Source organism: Hoplias malabaricus, chromosome 2 (assembly GCF_029633855.1).
Source record: "Hoplias malabaricus isolate fHopMal1 chromosome 2, fHopMal1.hap1, whole genome shotgun sequence".
NCBI lineage: Eukaryota > Metazoa > Chordata > Actinopteri > Characiformes > Erythrinidae > Hoplias > Hoplias malabaricus.
This window is the reverse complement of record NC_089801.1, coordinates 16,589,786-16,611,601: the sequence shown is the minus strand read 5'-3', so window position 1 is coordinate 16,611,601 and position 21,816 is coordinate 16,589,786. Positions and strand designations below refer to the sequence as shown.

Below are 21,816 nucleotides of genomic sequence, written 5' to 3'. Positions count from 1 at the left end.
ACAATAACGCAGTCAGTAAATCCTGATTATTCTGTTTCAGTACACTGTAAAATGTAATAGCCGTGATGACTTAAATTAATTTGTTAACTTTACTTGGTTATGAAGATAATGCACTTCTTACTAGTTTTTTGTAAGTTACCGTTAATTGTAGAGACAAAAAAACAATTAACGTATTGTCTTGAGTGCAGACAGCTTAAAACAATCAAGTAGTAATAAAGTCTGCGATGTGAGCATGCGCAGGACTCAACGTTCAGTCTCCCGCCCAGAACTGGTTTAATGGCCGGTGGATGACTTCGGTGGAGCCTGCTTTTGTCTTTTGAAGTAAGGTAAGTTGTCAAGCAAGCAACGAATTTAAATGTATTTTATTTTCATTTATTTAACGAAATAAAATTGTGTGACTTTATTTCTGAATACTCCCATAGCTCTATCTAGCTAGTCGTGGATGTGTTAGCTAGCGTAAACGGGTTTAGCTATCGTATCGTCGCACTGTAGAATATAAAACGAAAAATACACATTTTAAAGTTAAGTATAGTAGATTGCCTGTGAATAAGAAGATGCTGGAGTCTAGTCGGAGAATACATTTAGCCAAATTTAAAGGAAAACTTCCCCCAGACTGTGTGAAGTTGGTCATTTTACTAGATTCCAGCATCCGCTTATTCACATAAGATCTACTATATTTTAGGAAATTATTGAATATTGTACATTATAAAGCGAAACAATTTAAGCTCTCACATATGCGACTTAGTAATAGTAAATTCACTAAACGTTAGGCGCCTGTAACTTGTTTACCACCCGCCGCCGTCCGCCACTGATTAGAGTACGTTTAGCTATGAAAAACATTTTAGTTTCAGTATTAAATTTAGTTTCAACAGCAGGTCTTATAGATATGCCAAGGGAAATAGACTGAGAAGACCTGTAAGGCTTAAGCTCAATGAGTTTTCCATGGGGAGGTGCAATGTTTTTTCACAACGTATTCAGAGTTATTCACAACGCAACGTGTATTCGTCCCGAATAGTCACTGTGCGGGGGGTTCCACCTTAAAACGGGTTAGCCGCACTGCCAAAGTTCTCCTGTAATCTACGACCTGCGTCGCAAGGTCGTAATTAGCATCTGAAATGTAAATAAAAAGTTTAATTTTTAACTTTTATGTTGCTTTTTTCCCTGAACTGTTACTTTTGTGTACTGGTGAAACAAGTGAAATGCTACTTTAAATTTTTATGACCTTGAATAGATATTTTAATAAATATACATTCATATCAAAACATTTATTTTTCACTAACAATTTTAAAACATGCACATATCAAGGAATGTTTCTACAAATTTCTACTAATCTACAAATTACAACACTACAAGTGGTGTGTTTTAACCAAAACATTTTCTGTCCTTCTCAGAAGTGGATGTGGCAGTTGTTGGTGAGCTATTCACTGAAAAGCTGGTTTGAAGTTGGCCATATCACATTGAAGGTAAGATTGAACCTTTTAGAATTTCCGGACAAAAACTTCACCTAAACTACCATCAGATTTGCACAAGGGAGTCATACCACTGAAAATAAATGCTCAAATACAGTTGCCACTTTATGTTAAATATATATTGGATCAATTTCTTTAATAAACAAATGACCAGGTATACTTTCCTCACATTTGTTTTTTGTTGCTTATGACAACTTCATGGGGAAGGCTGGAAGGCTGTATAGGCAGGGCAGTTTATATTTTGAGAAATGGCTATGCCTATCAACATTTCCCTGATGTAATGTTATTTTTTGTTTGTTTTTTTTTATACATGATTCTGACAGTGATGAGGCCTGGGCACAAGTGTCTGCTGGGGTGCTGACTGTCATCAGTGAAGATATGCCTCCCTCTCCAAATCATCTCCACCTTGACTCAGTGTCTACTGCCATCATTGTTGAGGGAGATATTGTAATGGACAATTTACAGAATCTGCCTCAAGCCATGTGCCTCTTGTTTGGGTTGGCATATGCTTTGCACTTAGATTACCCTAAAGCCATGAAAAACACTTTCAATTTCATTCAAAGAGTGATGCTTGGCTTGGGAGAGAACAAACTTCCACCTAAGCTGCAAACTCTTAAAAATCTCCTCTTGAGTTAAATGGCTAATCAAGTGTGAGTCTAGGACAGCTCACTTAAGTGGATTCTTTTTTTTCTAATGTCGTTTCTAATGTTTAAACTAAATTAAGGCTCTCCTTTCAAATAAACAGCGCTGGGTTTGCCAGCAATTTATGTTTATGTCTGTATATGTTAATTTTGTAGTTTTATTTTATTTATTGAATTGCTGGCATGTATGTACACATCTTGTAAAACATTGCCAATCCTATTTTAAGCCTTTGTTCTTATTCTAAAAAAAACAAAAACAAATAAAAACACGTATAATTGAACTTTAAAATCTCAGTACCTTGATTTATTGTGTAAATGGACTTATTTTAAAGTGTACGGAATCTGCTTTTCATTAATGTTTTATGTATGTGTAAAGTACTTAAGTTACACAAGTAATACTTACTTGGTCTTTTTAAGGCAATCGGTTTGCATGGTTTTAATAAGTAATTCAGATGGCTGTTCAAGTAAAACACAAAAAAAACAACAAATTCTAAGTTGCAGAAAATATCACTGTAGTTAGCCCAACTTTGATTAATGAGTTATTTTGAATATACACATAGTACATTTTAATTGAAGTTATTTAGCTGTTTGAAATAGTAATTCTGAGTAGGCTATACTAAATCTGAAGTACATATGAAACATCATTAAGTAGTATATACAGTTTTTTTTAAGTTAATTAAACCGAAGTGTAAGTAAACTATACTAAATAAGCATTTGTTAATACAAGATACAGTAACTATTCCAATTTACTTAGTTTTTTTAAGGCAATCGGTTTGCATGCTTTTTTTAAGTAAGGTTATCTAATTAGATTTTACAGTGTAGAGTTCAGTTTGTTTAAAGAGAACTGAAGTCCAGTGTTTTCTGTGGTCAGGGTCTAAAGCCTGTTCTGGGGTCAGTGGGGTTTAACAGTGGTCAGTCCTGTAAGTGTCCAGTGTTGTAGTGTAGGGTACGAGAGCAGCAGATAAATCACTCACCGGGTCATCTGCAGGAGGAGGAGGAGCGATGGTGTGGAGGAAAGAAAAGAAAAGAGAGAATGATGAACTGTAACAGTTTCACTGATATTAGAATAAAACAGAACTGTCTTCATTATAAAATACAGCAGAACTTACTCCACTGTGCTGTGTCCTGTTTTTTTGCCTGAAGAGAAACCAGAGGAACAGATTTAATGAGGAAACACTGCGTGACTCAAGACTAGAACAGCTGTGGTGTGTGAGAGAATATGTTTCTGAATCAAATTCACAGGTTAAATCTGACTGAAGGGTGAAATACCAGAGGTTTTATCCACTCTGAGACTTTCTTCACTGCGTCCTGATTCCTGGGACACTGCAGTAATCCTCTGTCCTCATGGAACACACAGTCCACAGTGAGTGTGTTCTCTCTGTTTACACTTCTGCTGCTCTCTGGGAGAGTGATGTAGGGGTCGATTGTGTGATGGAGCACCACGAGAACCACAGGCTTGGTATCTACAGCGAAGAATAAAACACACGGACAGATGTTCATCAGCTGCACAGCTTTACACCAGGAGAGAATCAGCTAAAATCATCTGGAGCAGAAACAGATCCTCTTTAACTCACAGATACATAAAGACAGTGGCATAAAAGGGTAAACAGATGTTCCAGATGTTTCAGGGACTGGGGCTGGAACATGAGCAGGTATTTAGTGACAGACACAGGGTTTTTTAGAGTAAGATCTCTCCTAAAGAAGCAGGGAGGCAGGGCAGTTGTTGGTAAACGAGGGCAGTGTGAGCTCTTCTTGTCGGGACCCTGCAGTGTCCTCAGTTTAAAGTGTAGAAGTTGTTTAATCAGATAAAGTCCCGTCCCAAACGGAGCCCTGTGCCCTGCCGTCCTCCTCCAAGTCCACACTCTGGGGACATCAGCACCATTCAGACTTACAGGAGGAAACATGTTGACACAGAAACATTTACTAGTGACTGAGTCCTCGTGGAGCCCCCTGGTGGCTCGGAGGCTGAACAGACTGATCACAGAACTCAGTACCTGATAATCTCTGAAGCTTCTGCAGCGCTGCTTCAATATCAGTTCCAGCTCGAGACACAATGGGGCAGAAGAACAGAATAAAATCACACTCCTCCACATTAAACACCTCCTCCACATCGAAGGGACCCTCTTTCAGATGTTTTATGAAGTCCAGATGAGAGTTCAGTGTCTTTCCCTCCACAGCACAGAAGAATTTAACTTTCTCTACAACAGAAAAAACAGAACAGGAGAGAAACTGAACATGATTCATTCACAGAGCCTCTCTCCTCACGAGAAACTAGTCATTCTCCCTCCACCTTTCATCTTACTACATTTCCTTTCCCACAAATGAAGGAATAAACTCGTCTGAGCGGCTCGACTGGATCCTGGGTGAACGCTGCTGTGTAGAAGTGTGGACCCCAGGTGAAAAAGAGTGAGACACACGTCCTCCACCGAGTACATAGTGTAACTCCAGCACACTGTAATTTACTCTCTGAGTTAATGTGGTGGAAATTATAAAATATAAAGTGTTCTCCGTTTATTTCTCTGTTCTTTCCCCTTGTGTCTGTCTCAGTAAATAAAGAGTGAGTGTGTGTTGTGATGTAGAGAGGTGTGTTCTCTGTGTGTGACCAGAGGGTCTTTTACACACAGCTGAGCTGTAAACAGTGAGTTGATCAGAGCTCGGTGTTGGACACTGTTCTGTTCTCAGCTCCAGATCAGTGTCAGACAGGTCACAGTCACAGCTCACCTCTGGGAGAGATGATAAATCTCTGCCACAAGGATCTCCTCTCCATTGTACAGTCCAGACCAGGTCTGTGGTGTTTCTGAGGAACTCCGGGAGGTTGCTGACGTTGAAACACTGTTTTACACACGACACACACTGGGGTTTCTTCAGGAAACTGAGGAAGAAACAGAAACATCACAAAAATCAGACAGAACCGGTTGGCTTTCGCTGTAACACTGGACGTACGGCAGTAACATTTATTTACAGTAAAAATCCAGCCCATAATAAACAAAAAGGACTTTATTGACATTTAGTACAGGTTTTAAAGTAGTTATAAAGTATCTAAAGAGCGGTGTCAGTGGTCGGAGTGCAGCTGGACTCTGTGGTTACGGAGGCTGAGAGGAGGATGTACAAACTGCTCTCCACTGTGGAGGATGATGGTCACCCACTACACACCGTCATCACAGGAGAGAGGAGAGAGTTCAGAGGCAGGTTGCTCTCACAGAGCTGCTCTACAGAAAGACTCAGGAGATCATTTGTCCCCAGAGCATCAAATACATTAGCATCCAGTTAATATTTTTGCTTCAACCCCGAGTCCCACTGTAGGGAGACAAAGCGCTGTTTACACGCAGCTGTGTGACAGACGCAGTTCACATTGTGTCTCGTATTGGGACAGCGCCACCAGCTGCAATGGTGTTTTAGAGCGACTTCATTCCAGCTCTCGTGGGGAGTCCGTATCTGCACTTGTCACAAAGAAGTTTCCCTGTGCGCTCACACACGTGTTCCACCAAACTCAGTGTAGATTTGAAGTGTATCTTATTGTCTGTATGTACATGTTTCTGAATGTCTGAACCTCCTTGTTTTTTTGTCCATGGGGAAGGAATGTTAGGTTTAAGTTGCTCTCTTAGAGGTGAGAGGTCACTCTTTCTCTCTCAGTCCCAAAGTATGAGATAATGTAAACCAACCCATATGTAACACCATGTTTGGAAGAGAAAAATAACCACATGTAAAGGACAGAGAGAAGAGAAGACAGGAGAGAACATGAGATTGGTTTCTCTCACAGGATCCATTTACCGTTTAAAACGTGTCTTGTTCCTAGATGTTTTCTTCCCCTGCCCCCTGAGGACCCCGATCTACTTTTGTAGGCACTTATAGTTTAATCTGCTTTACCATGTAATATCTAATATGTAATATTTGTGCTGGCTGCTAAAGTTCCTTCAGAATCAGTAAAGTATCCATCCATCCATCTATTTATGTATCTGTCAAAGTCAACGGCACTAAACCAAGGATGTGGTGTAACATTAAGGAAGACACAGCTCTCCTCTCTCAGCTTTTATAAGAGGATTTGAAATGGTTTTATTGTGTCCCTCTGTTCTCTGATAAACAGAGGCAAAAAAACATTTTTTAAAATTTTTTAAACATTATTTAATTGAAAATTATTGAAAAAATGCTGCTCCATTGAATTATATTAAATATATATTAAAGAGTAGTTTAATGTTTTCAAACTGAGCCTCGAATGCCCTAGATTTCTTTAGCAGGTGAACGCTTAAGTGTTTATTTGGACAAACAGCTCCAGAGTGAATGAGGAACATGTCTCACACTCCTCAGGAGCAAAAGTAAACAGCCTCAGTAACACTTCCCTAAGAGCTGAGCTCCCCCCTCCACCTCCAGCTCCGGTGAGAGAAGAGCAGAGCAGACTCCTCAGTCATTGGAGACAGAGACACAGACGCAGACAGTGCTCACACAGAAGGAGCAGTAGAAACACTGTCCTGAACCCGGTGAAGTAATAAACACAGTATATTTCAGTGAAATCACACACAGTCAGACGTTACTCACCTCAGCCACTTCTCAGCTTTGAAATTATTTTCACTTTCAATTACCTGTCTCTCTCTACCTGGATCACCTGTCTCTGCCTGGATTACCGGTCTCTACCTGGATCACCTGTCCCTACCTGAATTACCTGTCTATCTCTACATGGATCACCTGCTGTCACCGACCAGAAAGGGGCTCCAGGAAAGTTTAACGTCCTGGAGAACTATTGTCAAAACTGGGCTCTGAGAGTAAACCACAGAAAAACTAAAATAATGACATTTCAAAGGAGGTCTAAAAATCAGGGGAACTACACTCTTACAATAAACAACACCAACATCGAGCACACTAAAACATACACATATCTGGGGATAACCCTCAGCTCCACTGGAGGTTTCGACTCGGCTGTGAGGGAACTCAGAGAGAAGACCAGAAGGGCCCTGTTTTCCATCAAAAAGTCCATTAATTTTGAAATACCAATTCCAATCTGGCTGAAACTGTTCAGATCGGTTATAGAACCTATCGCTCTGTACGGCAGTGAGGTGTGGGGACCCCTTACACAAAACAATTTTACCAACTGGGACAAACATCCAATTGAAACCCTACACACGGAATTCTGCAAAAGTATCCTGCATGTGCAGAGAAAGGCCCCCAATAACGGCTGCAGGGCCGAACTAGGGCAGTACCCCCTCCTCATAGCCAATCAGAAAAGAGCTCTGAACTTCTGGAGGCATCTAAAATCCAGTGGCCCCCAGTCACTGCACTACAAAGCCCTGTCCAATCAGGAGCTTCACATCGATAGGAGTCCCCTCAGCCAGCTGGCCCTAACCCTCAGTGACCTACAACCCAATGACATCACAGAGTCCAAACATCCTCACCATACACTCGCTCAGAAAATCAGACCCCAACACATCATCATCCAACAACAACACAACTACCTCACACACTGGACTCACACTATACAACAACAGCACAAACTACAGAGCTACTCAGCCCTCAACAGAGAATACACACTGGCCAAATACCTCACAATCATCAGAGAGAGGTCACTGAGGAAGATGCTGACCATGTATAGACTCAGTGAGCACAGTCTGGCTGTGGAGACCGGTGGTCACAGACAGAACTGGATCCCCAGAGAGGACAGACTGTGCTCCCACTGTGAGCTCTTGGTGGTGGAGACAGAGCTGCACTTCTTAACCCAATGCCCCAAGTATGAGTCCGTCAGAAGCAGGTTCTACCAGAGAGCGAGTCGAGTCTGTCCTGAGTTCCTGCTCCTCACTGATACCGAGAAGATCCAGTATGTACTGGGAGAGGAGGAGGAGCTGATCACACATGCAGCCAAAGACGTGACAGACTGCCACAACCTGAGGGACAACCAGTGTGTTCAATCAACAGTGGAACTAATTATTACTGAATATTACTGACTTATTAATGATTATTAATGATTATTATTCATTATAACAGATTATTAAACATCTATATTGTCTCCATACTCTTATTTTCCTTTTTGTTTGATTATCAGTAATCTTGTAAATATCATTTCCTGTTGTTGTAACTGTATCTCTATCTATATGTTTATGTGTTTTCTGAAATATACTTTAGCAACAGTGTATTGTACTACATTCATGCCAATAAAGCACTACTGAACTGAACTGAGAGACAGTAGAGCAATAGTGAGGGACAATAGAGAGAGAGAGTGAGAGAGACAGTAGAGAGACAGTAGAGCAATAGTTAGAGACGAGAGAGAGAAAGAGAGAGAGAGAGAGAGAGAGAGAGAATAGAGCAATAGTGAGAGACAGCAGAGAGAGAGAGTGAGAGAGAGAGAGAGAGAGAGAGAGAGAGAGAGACAGTAGAGCGATAGTGAGAGATAGGAGAGAGACAGTAGAGCGATAGTGAGAGACAGGAGAGAGACAGTAGAGCGATAGTGAGAGACAGTAGAGAGAGAGAGAGAGAGACATTAGAGAGATAGGGAGAGACAGTTAAGAGAGAGAGAGAGAGAGAGAGAGAGAGAGAGACAGTAGTGCGATAGTGAGAGACAGGAGAAAGACAGTAAAGCGATAGTGAGAGATAGGAGAGAGAGAGACAGACAGTAGAGCGATAGTGAGACACAGGAGAGACACACAGGGTTTAAAGTGATATAGAAAAAGCTAATTCAGTGAAAGAAGTGTAAATAAAGTCTAAAATAAGCAGAGGCTCATAGGAGGCAAGGGCAGGTCCTGGGGGAGATAAGGCGGGGGGTATTTACGGGCTGATGCTGGGGCAGATACGGGGATAAAGGGCATTACCCACAATGCTGTCTGTTTGTGCAGATGTTCCGCTCATGTGAAAAGCGTCAGGAGAAAGTTGCATGCTGGGAATCAAAGGAGAACCAGTCGGAGCCGGCCACAGACACAGAGCTCAGAATCATGGAGTGGGCCAAAGAACTGCAGACCGTCTCAGAGGTACTGTGGCCACTTTATCAGAAACAACCCTTTCAACGTCCCAATCAGAAAGAGAAAGTGGCAGAGACAGTGTTACCCCAGTCGATCTCAGCAACTTCGTCTGGAGTAAACATCTTCACTTTCAGTTTAAAGAGGGCAGTCCAGAAGCTGTCAGTCCTCTCTGGGGAGATCTGAATGGCACTGAGCCTGTAGAACACCATTTTTAAAAACCTGAGTTTGTGTGAGGTCTGCTTTCAGAGCGGATGGATCTGAGGTGCAGTCAGAGTGGGTTCAGAGGATGTAAGAGGATCACATTTAGAATCAGTAACAGGATTTTAATAACAACAATTAAACAGTTTGGCACATTTGTATTTGTGTTATTAGTTTTATGGAGGACGCAGTCGACAGGAGGTGAAAGTAAACAGAAGGGGTGAATGTTGAATGATTAAAGCAGTGCGGGTGTTCCTCTGCCCCCTGCTGCCCTCCTGCACTAGGTTTGAAATTTGAAATCTGACCACAATAATTAATCAGGGTCATTACAGTCAACAGGACAGCGGTAAACAGATGTAAACAACAGCTGTATAAGTGTCAGCTTTTCACAAACACTCACCACCACCCTCCCACCTTTCACCACTACCACTGCTGCTCTTATCGCCCCCTGCAGGACTCCAGAGTCTGGTGCGAGTGGTGCAGAAGAAAAATGATCAGGAAAAACTGAAATGACTATTTATACTGAAATGTTTCATTGACAACATTTATTTGACACATTCTGGAGTTCTGAGGATGTGAAAACAAGTGTTTAATTAATAAAATAATAAAAATATTATTTAGCATTTTATTTATTAATAAAGTTTAATTTATTATTTTATGGACAACAATCAATTAAAGTGACTATCACCACTGTAACCATGCGGACTGTTCACTGTTTTTCCTCAGAGCAGGATAAAGACACAACGTACAGATCTACGAGGAGGGGGTTAAATGGTGAGGTCTCTGGGGTCAGTCCTTCATTTACAGACACTACTCTGTGATTTTATGCCCGTCTGGATCGGCCGTGTCCCTCGTCCCACAGAGAAAATCACAGACTCAATAATTACCTCCTGTTTCTCACTGAACTCACAGCTCTGGTCATTTTACTCCTGTCCAGAGTCACATGTCTGGGACTGTCCGGGAGACATCGCCTCACAGTGGAATAAAGATGCTGACCTCTGAAACCCTAAATCCGTGCCCCAGGAGATGGGAGAGAGTAGCAAACTCTCATGGTTCTCTAGTTTTGAGCAGTCAGTGTGATCAAAGCCTGACACGATATAAACATCCAGATTCACAGAACACACAGCACACGAGACTCTCACTCGTCCTGCAGCGATGTTCATGTCCCTCACTGAGACCTGGACAATGCTTCATTACAGAAACAAACCCCTCTGGGGTCACCACCCGACCCGGAGGAAGACCCCAGCGCTCAGAGTGTGGATTGTGTCATATCCCTGTCTTTCCTCCAGAGTTACAGTATCTAAATTCATCTCTGCGTCCCTCACCAGCTCCACAGAGCTTTCCTCCACCTCCTGTCCCTTCGTCTTACCCTCCTCCAACTTCTGTCCATCCCTCTTACACTCCTCCTAGGATTCAGTAAAATTATAGTACAGATCAAAGCCTTTTTAAAAGTAAGTGGAATAATGGTGAATATGAGTAATAATAAAATTCTTTCACTTTCTCTTTGGATGCCTGTAGTGCTGTGGTCACCGTCTGCACACAGCGCCCCCTTAATGCCCCAGTGACAGCCCCAGATACAGACTCCCTCCTCCTAATGCTAGAGTCTTTTTAAGTGTATTTTACTGAGTTTCTGTTACAGAAGAGAAAATAACCCTAAGAAATATTACATGTTTATTATTACCTGGTTCTCACTGGTAACAGAATGTTCCACCTTCTCAAGGGCTTTTAAAGTCTGTAACTCATATTTAAACAGTGTTCTGGTGTTTAACTCACGTCCCATCATCCTCTCCGCTCAGACTGACGTCCTCTTCACAGTGAAAACCCTCTCTCTTCTGTCAGTAGAATCTCACACAGTGAGGTCTGTGGATGTTTTCTGATAACGACATTGTAAACAAAACATGCACAGGTTCTTAATGAAGCTCCACAAAGAGACAGTGTTTATCTGTAAGACACTGCCTCAAAACATCACGAGGAGACTCCACGAGGAGAGATTTGGACAAAGTTAAACAACACATTCACACACAGAGGATCACACTGGAGTAATGTGATTGGGTTTATTCTAATGTTGGGTGTTGTTTGTTGTTCATTTGTTTTTAGCAAATAAACACTTACATCTCAATAAATGATCTGTAAAGATCAAAGCCAGTGGATTCTCTGAATGAATTTAAGTTTAATGAGTGATTTAAGTCAGTGGTGTTTGTTCTTGTCTCTTCATGAGATCAGTGTGATACTCAACATACTTCAATCATTCTGCACACATTCTGCTATCGGTCATGATTCTCGTTCTCCTCTCAGTTTTAGACTGATATTAATTCACCACTGACCGCTTCAGTCATTGGACACTGGGGCTGTTTACTGTTTATGGTTTGTCCCTGTTCTCTTTTCAGTTTAGAACATCTCTCTGAGCTAAAGTATCCTCACAGTTATCTCGGTGATCTGCCCACTGCTCAGGTGCATTCTGTGCATTTTCTGAGGTTTCCTCCTCAGCTTTGATTTTAACTCGGAGTGTATTCATATCTTCCAGTGACCTTTCTTCCAGGTGTCTCTGATTGGTCAGTAACTTAGGAGACAGCTTTGTATTTGATGTTAAATGTGTTTATTTATATATTGGTAAATTGATACACAACATATAGTTTGACTCATTGTTCAATGTATTTATTTATTTATGCATTTAACAGTTGTATTTACTTTTTATTTGTAGATATTTTCTCCACGGTGTTTGTCGTGTAAATCCCTGACATGAGGCCACACTTTTAAAAAGTCAAGAGACTAGAATCGAACCTTCTGGGGTCTGAGGGCACGTTCTCCGTGTTTGCTTATCATAAACTGATCTTTAAAAGTGCGTCGAACAGGACCTTCGTATCTGAATCACACCCCTACAGCTCTGAGCTCTGTTATCTCCCTTGCTACATTCCGCACCCACGTCAGCTGCAGGAAACTCTCTGCACGCCACTTCACAAACTTCTTAGACCCCAACCTAATGAGGAATTAATAGTTTCTAATGTGGCAGGTCAGTCTTTAGTGATCTCATGAGTGTTTGCTGTTCAGTTTCACACAGAATATACACACACGACTCCAACAGTCTCACATAATGAGAGCCAGATCTCAGGTGTGTCTCCTCACAGCCTCATAACTCTGGATGTGAGAGGTATGGACAGGGCAGACTCAGGGAGGGTTTGACCTGTGCTGTGTTCTTACAAAGATCCAGAACCACATCCAGAATCATGCCATCAGATACACGGACACGATCCCAGACCCCAGAAGGTTAAAGAGACATCAAAACATTGTGGAAAAGATAAACAGTGAGTCAGTGAGTACACATTACATGTTTACATTCAATAATAAACAGACCAAGGTAATGTGGGTGTAAGCTGAAATATTAACACGGTGCTTTTTGGAATAAGAGTTTGGTGCCTTGAAATACTAGTTTTAAGTTGTGAAAAAAACACGTAAGCATGCCATAATACTGTTCACAATTAATTCCACTGCAGGCATAAGTTCATGTTTTAGCCTGTTAGTACACAGTTTGAGAACTTGCATCACAGTCTTGACAAATAGAAATAGGAGGAAACACAGCATCAGCAGATGAGCAAAGCCTGTGGATTGTCTGGAAAAGACGCCTTGCGTTAACAGAGCCTTGGCTTCATTATCAAGTGGCATTTATTCATAACCTGCATGTCATTTTTCATTCATTCTGTTCCATATCTCTATCAAAACCCCTTTCCCTCTCTCTCAGCCACGTCAGTGGGTATTTAGACCGTGGAGAGTCTGAATGTGATAAGGCTGATTTTAAAGGTGGTAATGAGATAGATGTGGTTTTAAGGTGTTATCAAGCCGTATTTTTTTTTGTTTGTTTGTTTTTATATGGAGTGTATTTAAGTGTTTTGTAGAACATTAACAGTTTGCGGTATTAGCAGTATATGAGGCCATGTTGAGTCTGTGTGAGCCGTCACAGTGCCTCGCTTTAACCAGCCAATCAAAGCTCATGAAATTACCCGTGAGCCCGCTATAAAATGCAGAACACTTCGTTTCCATTTTGGGGTTGGAACATATAGCTGTAAATGTGAGTTAGACTGTGTAGAATGTGCCTCCGGTGTAGACCTCAGGAAACTTTTTACATTCTTGATAAATACATTCTAAGGCACCTTTAAGTTAGTGATCTGTATTGTGAAGCATATGTGTGAATGAGGTTTTAAACCTGTTAAGGCTGGAACAACATTGCTCTCATTATTTAAATACAGTAGTCAGAAGTGTCTAAATACAGTAACCTGTGCTCCAGAGTGTCACGCCTTCGTCCTGTCAGTCTGTTGTCCCCGCCATGTGCTTTATTTGCACATGGCTCTGTTTTGTTTATGTTCTAGTCTCCGCCTTTGTCCCGCCTTCTCGTCTGTCATCTGTTAACCAGTCCTTCTCGTTATCTGTGTCAGGTGTGTCTAGTTAGTTCATGTCTAGTTAGCCCTATATTGTTGTTTCGTGCTCTTTCCCATGTTTATTAGTAATGTTAGTTCGTGTTTCTACTCCAATTCGTTTGTTTTGTCATCTTTATTAAATTCTGTGTTATAGCGAGTGTGTCCGCCTCCCTGAATCTATTCATCACACCACCCTGACAGAATGACCGATTAAAAAATGGACACAGCTAGCACGGACTACCCATTTAAGAGAGGTGTAATTTGCCGTACTCCGTTCCGCAAAGATCCCGTGGAGGAGGCGTTGAAAGCGGCTTCGGAGTGGAGTCAACGGCTTCAGCGCATGTCCGGTGTGGTTCCTTTCCCCCGAACAGAAGACTCGATTCAGGAATCGAGTGATTCCTCCAGCGGGAATCGACGGAGCCGGAGAAGAAAGCAGGCTGAAAACCCAGCTCCAGAGAATTACCCCCTCAGGTCCGGAGAGATTTTTGGGGGGGCGTTATGGACAAGGGCTGTTAGCCTCAGATCACAGGACATGGGAGATGAGGCTAACAGGGACGCATCTACGTTCAAAGAAGTCCCTCGAGAGTGCGTCCAAACCCGCTAAACCCTCAACTCGTGCTCGGCGAGCAGCACGAGCACCTGCCTCGCTGGGCGTTTTAACTCCTGCTCCCGTAAAAGCGGCACCTCCGGCCGCTCCTGTTCCTGAAAGAGCGGCACCTCCGGCCGCGCCTCTCTTCGTGCCCGCGGCACCTCCGGCCGCGCCTGTCTCCCTGAGCGCAACGCCTACGGCCGCGCCTGTCTCCCTGAGCGCAACGCCTACGGCCGCGCCTGTCTCCATGAGCGCAACACCTACGGCCGCGCCTGTCTCCCTGAGCGCGGTGCCTCCGGCCGCGCCTGTCTCCATGGACGACGTCGCAGATTCTTCTGCTTCCGTGGACGTCGTCGCTAGGACCCCAGTTCCTAATCACCGCTCTGCGCCCACTCCTGACATTCAGGAGAAGCTTACAGGCATCATGGCACGCCTGGAGCTCTCCTTGAAGGCGGCGCGCGCCTCTCCTGTCTTCATGAGAGCGACGCCCGCCTCTTCTGTTTCCGTGGACGACGTCGCAGATTCCTCTACCTTCGTGGACGTCGTCGCACATCCTCCTGACTCCTTGGATGACGTCGCAGTTCCATCTGCCTCCGTGGACGTCGTCGCAGTTCCGTCTGCCTCCGTGGATGACGTCGTCGCAGTTCCGTCTGCCTCCGTGGATGACGTCGTCGCAGTTCCGTCTGCCTCCGTGGACGTCGTCGCAGTTCCGTCTGCCTCCGTGGACGTCGTCGCAGTTCCGTCTGCCTCCGTGGACGTCGTCGCAGTTCCGCCTGCCTCCTTGGACGTCACTGCAGGTTCCCCTGTCTCCGTGGACGTCGTCGCAGGGTCTCCAGTCTCCGTGAGTACGGCTCCCTCAGCTGCTCCTATCTCCGAGACTGTGGCTACGGCCATTTCTGCCCCTGAGACTGTGGCCACGGCCGTTTCTAAGCCAGTGACTGTGGCTCCGGCCGTTTCTAAGCCAGTGACTGTGGCTCCGGCCGTTTCTAAGCCAGTGACTGTGGCTCCGGCCGTTTCTAAGCCTGTGACTGTGGCTCCGGCTCCAAGGACTTCGAGGCCAATACCCAGAACTGTACCCAGGCTGGCACCTTGGACAGTCCCACAGACACATGCCAGTCCTGGGTACCACCCAGTTGTTTTTGTTCCTGTTTCTGTTCCTGTTCTGGTTCCTGTCTCTGTCCTTGTCCCTGTGCCTTTGTCTGTTTTTGTTTCTATTCCGGTCCCTGTCACCGTGTTTGTCTCAGTTCCTGTTAATGTCATGGTCCCTGTTCCCTTGCCTCATGTCCAGTTCCCAGTTAAACCCTTTGTCCAGTCTCATGTCAAATTCCCTGTTAGTCCTCTTCAGTCCTCTGTCCAGTCACGTGTATCTGCTCCTGTTTTGTCTCAGTCCCCGTTCAGTGTTCAGCCCAAGGTCCAGTCACGTGTGTTTTCTCCTGCCTATTCTCCGTCTCTTCTCTCTAGTCCTGTCCGATGTCCGTTTAAAGTCTAGTTCCTTGTTCCCTTTTCCATTCTGAGTCTTTTCTAGTTTGTCTTGTTTCTTCTGGCCCCCTCCTGCGCCAGCTCCTGGAGAGTCTCGTTTTTCGCGCTCCGGGAGTTGCGCGTCTTGGGGGGGGGCGTCTGTCACACCTTGACACTTTCTGCTTTGTTTTCCTCTTCCATGTGCTCTGTTCGTTGTTTTCCTTCTCCTCACATGGCTTTGTTTATGTTCACTCGCTCCACCTCTTGTTCCGCCTCTCTGTAATTGTCCTCGTTATCTGTGTCAGGTGTGTCTAGTTAGTTCATGTATTTAAGCCCTCTTCCCTCACTTCCTGGTATCGGTCATTTTGTTCATCTCTTTGTTTGTTTCATGGTTTCATTGTGTTTGTTTCACGCTCACGTTTCTTCGTAGTGTTTCTCGTTTGTGGTTCCTCGTTCATTCCCTTACTCCTTTTGTGACCCTTTAGTTCGTTTGTGTTTTGTAATGTGTGATCTCTAGCTTGCCCTGTTTCCTGCTCGTTAATGTTATTTCGTGTTTCTCGTCTAGTTCGTTTGTTTTGTTATTTCTTTATTAAAATTCCGTGTTATAGCGAGTGTGTCCACCTCCCTGAATCTACTCATCACACCACCCTGACACAGAGGTAGGTGATAAATAGAGGGAGGTCTGTAGATTGATTTATTGCCTAAAACAGATGAGGAAAGTGAAGAACAGATGTAAAGGCTGGTTTCTGTTCCAGCGCAGGACCGTGTCCCTGCATTGGGATGCACCAGTAGGTATCTACCAAATCATTTGAATCAACCTTCTAGCACATGATTAACTTCCATTCTATGGAATGATAACATCTGAATCGGGTGTGGGATGCAGAGAGGGGAATTATGGGAAAGGGCAGAGGCAACGACTCGCACACATCAAAACTCTCAAGTCATGCAGATCTGTGGAGTTTTGCCCAAATGTTTATTATTATATTCATTCTTATTTTTATTTTTACTTCTCACTAGTCACAGTCTCCTTTGTCTTAGAGATGGTCCCTGATTTAGAGATGATTTAACATGGATGGAGGATATACAAATACTGTGTTATTTTATACGCAGATCCGCAGATTCAGATATCAGCACTGGGTCCCACACAGATACGGAGGCCCAGATGTGTGTCTGTGCATGGACAGCCCTACAACTATTTTTGTTTGTTCAAATTTCCAAAATAGGTATGCTGTGGAAATTTTAATAACATAAGGCAGTGATGTACAAATTATATAAACGTTATAAACATAGCACAAAAAGTAAAGAAATGTGTGTTTTTGTAAGAGGTCTGTCTGGGGCTGGGGTGAGGTTGCCTGCTAAGCCACCCCCAGTCACTAGAGGGAGACAGAGACACTCTTAATTTGGGGCAGTTGGTTCCACCTGGGCTACTCCTACTTAAGGGAAGTCAACACACAACTCAGTGCTCAGTCTTGGGTTTCTCTTTTCAGAGTGCTGTGCAAGTCTGGCTGGTAATTTGGTAAAGGGTCTTGAGTTTTCTCCTGGGTCACTCTATCTTCTGTTTCTTCACCAGAGCTTTCTCTCTGGTTTTCTCTTGGGATTCAATATTTTCTTTTCTTTACCATTTTTTTGGTATAAATAAATAATTAGAAATAAAATAAGTTGTGTTCTATCTTTAATATATTTTGTCTCGTCTTGTCCCTCCCTTTTGTTTTGGTAAACTCTCTTGCCTTTGTTTTCTTTTGCTCAATTTTGAGCTGATCAGTTTTCCCCTATCTTAAGTTATCCTCTCTTGTGTTTCATGTTGTCTTGGTATTAACATCCAGAGGGGTTGTTTGTGTGTCTCTGCACTTGAGGCCTATTTCTCTAGTGCTCTGTTGGTGGCTTGCCCTGTTCCAATCCACCCCTGAGTGAGCTGCCACATTCCAGTTTTTAGATTATTTTTTTGTTCTAACAATGCCTTTTAGAAATAATCTACCAACCACAAATTTCCTTACTTTTTGTGTAGTGTTTAAGACACAAACTACCTGTGACTTTATCCACTGTGAGACTTTGTCCCCTGAGTCCTGATTCCTGGGACACCACAGTAATCCTCTGTCCTCATGGAACACACAGTCCACAGTGAGTGTGTTCTCTCTGTTTACATTTCTGCTGCTATCTTCGAGAGTGATGTAGGGGTCGAATGTGTGATGGAGCACCACGAGAACCGCAGGCTTGGTGTCTACAAATTGAAAAGGACACAGAGTGATTAATAAAACTCCATCCAAATTATTCACCCTTATGTCATTAAAGCATCGGTCTGATCACAGCTGGTACCTGATGAACTCTGAAGGCTCTGCAGCGCTGCTTCAATATCAGTTCCAGCTCGAGACACAATGGGACAGAAGAACAGAATAAAATCACACTCCTCCACAGTAGACACCTCCTTCAGGTCGGGCACCTGCTCTTTCAGCTTTTTTATGAAATTCTTGTCTGAATTCAGTGTGTTTTCAGACACTCTGCGCAGAAACTTCAGCTTTAGGAACAGAAATTTAAACACGGTCAGTTTTCAGATTTTACAGAAATACCGAAACACCCATACCTCACCTTCCCTCTGACCCTGTGATTGGGTTTCCATCGTCTCGATGTTTAGATAAAACAGAAAAGGACAAATACTGTGTTGGTGAGTTTCGTTGACAGCAGCTCATTTCCATCACCCTGAGGTTTAGTACAGACTCTGTGCTGTGCACAGGATTATCGTTTCCTTCAAGAAACACTCACCTCTGCTGTAACCAAAAAATGGCCACCAGTTCCAAGGGTTTTCACCAACTGTTTACACAAACAAAAGTTAATTAACACTGATAATGACATACTCGTGTACATCTAGTGAAAGATCAGGAGGTGAACAGACACTGATAATACACCAGAGTTACACTGTAATGCAGAAGATAATCAGAATATTACTGAGTTACAGTTTAGATCACTGAGTCTTGTTTCCTCACTCTCACCTTCTCGCTCTGACTCATCCACTGCTTTCTCCTGAGGAACAGAGAAAATAAAATACTCTGAATGTATAATGCAGTGGGTCCCAAAGAGTTTCTGTAGTGCCCTCCTTTTGTGGATGAGAATATCCACTCTGACATAAACATACACGTCTTTCACTTCAAAACTCCACTGGAATTCATGTTAAACCAAACAAGATAATGTGACAAGTCACCTTTACAGTGGAATTATTACAAGCGACATTCATCATGAACCTCATTCATTGGCCTAGCTGTGCCCTATGAGTGGCACCCCCACTTTCGGAACCACTGGTACAATGTAAGATTGACTTAAATGCAGTTTCTTGGTAAACTGTAGAGAGCGAGACTTGTTCAGTTCCAGCTTGAGACACAATGGAACAGAAGAACAGAATAAAATCACACTCATCCACATTAAACACCACCTTCAGGTCGGGGACCTGTTCTTTCAGCTTTTTTTATGAAATCCTCGTCTGAGTTCAGTGTGTGTTCAGACACACCGCGCAAAAACTTTAGCTCTAGAAACAGAAATTAAACATAGTCAGTTTTCAGATTTTATAGAAATACAGAAACCGTCAAATCAGTCTTTACTGTGACTCTGTGATTGGGTTTCCATTGTCTCTTGATGTTTAGATAAAACAGAAGGACAAATACTGTGTTATGGAGCTAAATCAATGACAAATGTTTTAATATTTTAATTACATTTGTCAGAATTTTGAACGTTTAAATTATTTTTGTGTAACGGGACAGCTTTCCAGACACAGATTGTGGCAACTCAGTTGTTGACAACAAAAACAGATAAATATGAATATTCTGTCCATGGGGACTGAACCGGGACTGTGTAGTTTGTTGTGAGAATGAAAGAGTTCACAATTTAGACAGGTTCTCTTCCATTATTGTTTATTTGAATATTTGTGAACTCTCTTCCAAGGTAAAGTGAATGAAGCAATGAAACCAGCATGAGGTTCAAACTCCTGCGAGAGAAACACAAAAAACCAGAGATGCCTGAAATTATCTCTTCAGTAGTGCTCTATGGGAGCTCATGTGATAAATAAGAAATGAAATCAAAAGGGTTGGATATGAAAATCAAAGCACTGCAAAGGAAAGTGATTGAGAATGTAAGTTAGCAGGACAAACACCAAATACAAAAGCAAGCCGGAACGCTTCTCCATACCAAATATCAAATTACTGCTGTGATCTGGTTTTAAGAAAACTCAAGTCTCTATACTGAGAAAAGTGAGCGGAGCACTTTTAAAGGGCCAGCACCAGCTGTTCTCACTTGGGCTGATTACTAGATTGTGTGGAGCATAGTCTCCCTCTGGAGGTGGGAAGACCGCAGCACAGATAGCCCCTTGCAAATTAACACTCAAATGGGGACATGGCCAGAGTTTGTTGTATTGTATCATATTCTGCGCACACTAAGTGATCTGCCCAGGTGGCAGGACGAGTTGAAGCCAGGCACTGAAGGGACTGCTCAAGGTCCTGGTTCATCCTTTCAGTCTGACCATTAGACTGAAGGTTATAACCAGAGGAGAGGCTGACTTTGGTCCCCAGAGAAATACAGAAATCCTTCCAAAAACGGCTGGAGAATTGAAGACCCGGTGGACATGGGCAACATGTTCTTTGAGGGTCTTACTGAATATGAGTATGTCATCCAAAAATAAAGCATATGGGCAGAGTTATGGAGTGAGATCACTGTCATAAAAATGCAATCAAATTGAGGAAGTCAGACTCAACAAGTGCACAGAATCAAGAAAACCAAGTGAAAAACAGCAACAGAATGCAGAAGAACGAGCTCTGTGCTCATTTTACTGTTTTCAGTGCACTGTACAGTTTTTTCTTACTTCTGAAATTTGTGCTCGCTTCTCAAAAGTCTTCTCGCTTCCCAGTTTTAACAGGAAATACGTCACAGGTTCAAGATTTACAGTTACAGCCTTTCTGACCAGTTTACCACAGCTTTTCTCTTTAAATTTACACAAAACCAGGCGAGATATCCAAACTATTAAAGCCACAACACAGAGCAGTTTGATCAATATTTTAAGGAGACTGTGAATCTCCATTACAAACAACACTGTTTTTCCAATCAGACCTTTATAGATCTTTAAATACTGCTACATAAATGCCCTGTTCCTTCAAGTATATATTATTCTGGTTAATTAAATGCAAAGGTTGGATCTGCAAAATGACCTCCAACCATGTTTCTGCACAAACTGTCAGAAACAGACTCTGTGAGGGTGGTATGAGGGGCCCAACATCCACAACTGGGGCTTGTTCTTACAGCCCAACACCGTGCAGGCGACATTTGCCAGAGAACACCAAGATTAGCAGATTCAAGGCTCCCTGTGTTCTTCACCGATGGGAGCAGGTTCACGCTGAGTACATGTGACAGACGTGACAGAGTCTGGAGACGCCGTGGAGAATGTTCTTCTGCCTGCAACATCCTCCAGCATTGCCAGGTTTAGCAGAGGGTCAGTAATGGTGTGGGGAGGCGTTTCGTTGGAGGGACTTACAGACCTCCATGTGCTAGCCAGAGGTACCCTGACTGCCATTAGGTCCTGGGATGAGATCCTCAGATACATTGTGAGACCATATGCTGGTGCAGGACAATGCTAGGCCTCATGGCTGAAGTGTGTCAGTGGTTCCTGCGTGCTGAAGGAATTGATGCTATGGACTGGCCCTGTTCCCCAGAGCTGAATCCAGTCGAGCACAACCAGGACATTATCCACCAATGCCACACTGCACCACAGATTGTCCAGGAGATCCCTCAGGAGAACATCAACCACCTTATCAGGAGCATGCCTAGGTGCAGTATGGAGGTCATACGGCACGGGAAGGCCACACACACACACACACTACTGAGCCTCACTTGAACTTGTCTCGTGGAAATTCCACTGAAGTTGGATCAGCCTGTAATTTGATTTTCAACTTTTTTTTGATTGATTCCAAATCCAGACCTCCATGGCATAATCATTTAGATTTACATTGATCATTTTTATGTTATTTTGTCCTCAAATCATTCCACTAAGATTTTCAACTGGAAAATTTCATTCGTTGAGATCTAGGATGTATAATTTTAGTGTTCCCTAAAGGAACCTGTCATTTATGTAGAAATGCTTAC

The 21,816-nt window shown here is 43.0% G+C and overlaps 1 long non-coding RNA gene across 1 annotated transcript; it reads right to left on the bottom strand.

Moving 5' to 3' along the window:
• Positions 1-4,868: 4,868 nt before the first annotated feature.
• On the bottom strand, positions 4,869-10,633 carry LOC136687756 (uncharacterized). Its single transcript, XR_010800527.1, has 3 exons — positions 10,134-10,633; positions 9,134-9,243; positions 4,869-4,982 (listed from the first exon to the last, which is right to left on the bottom strand). It is a non-coding gene; the product is annotated as an uncharacterized lncRNA (long non-coding RNA).
• Between the last annotated feature and the right edge of the window lie 11,183 nt (positions 10,634-21,816).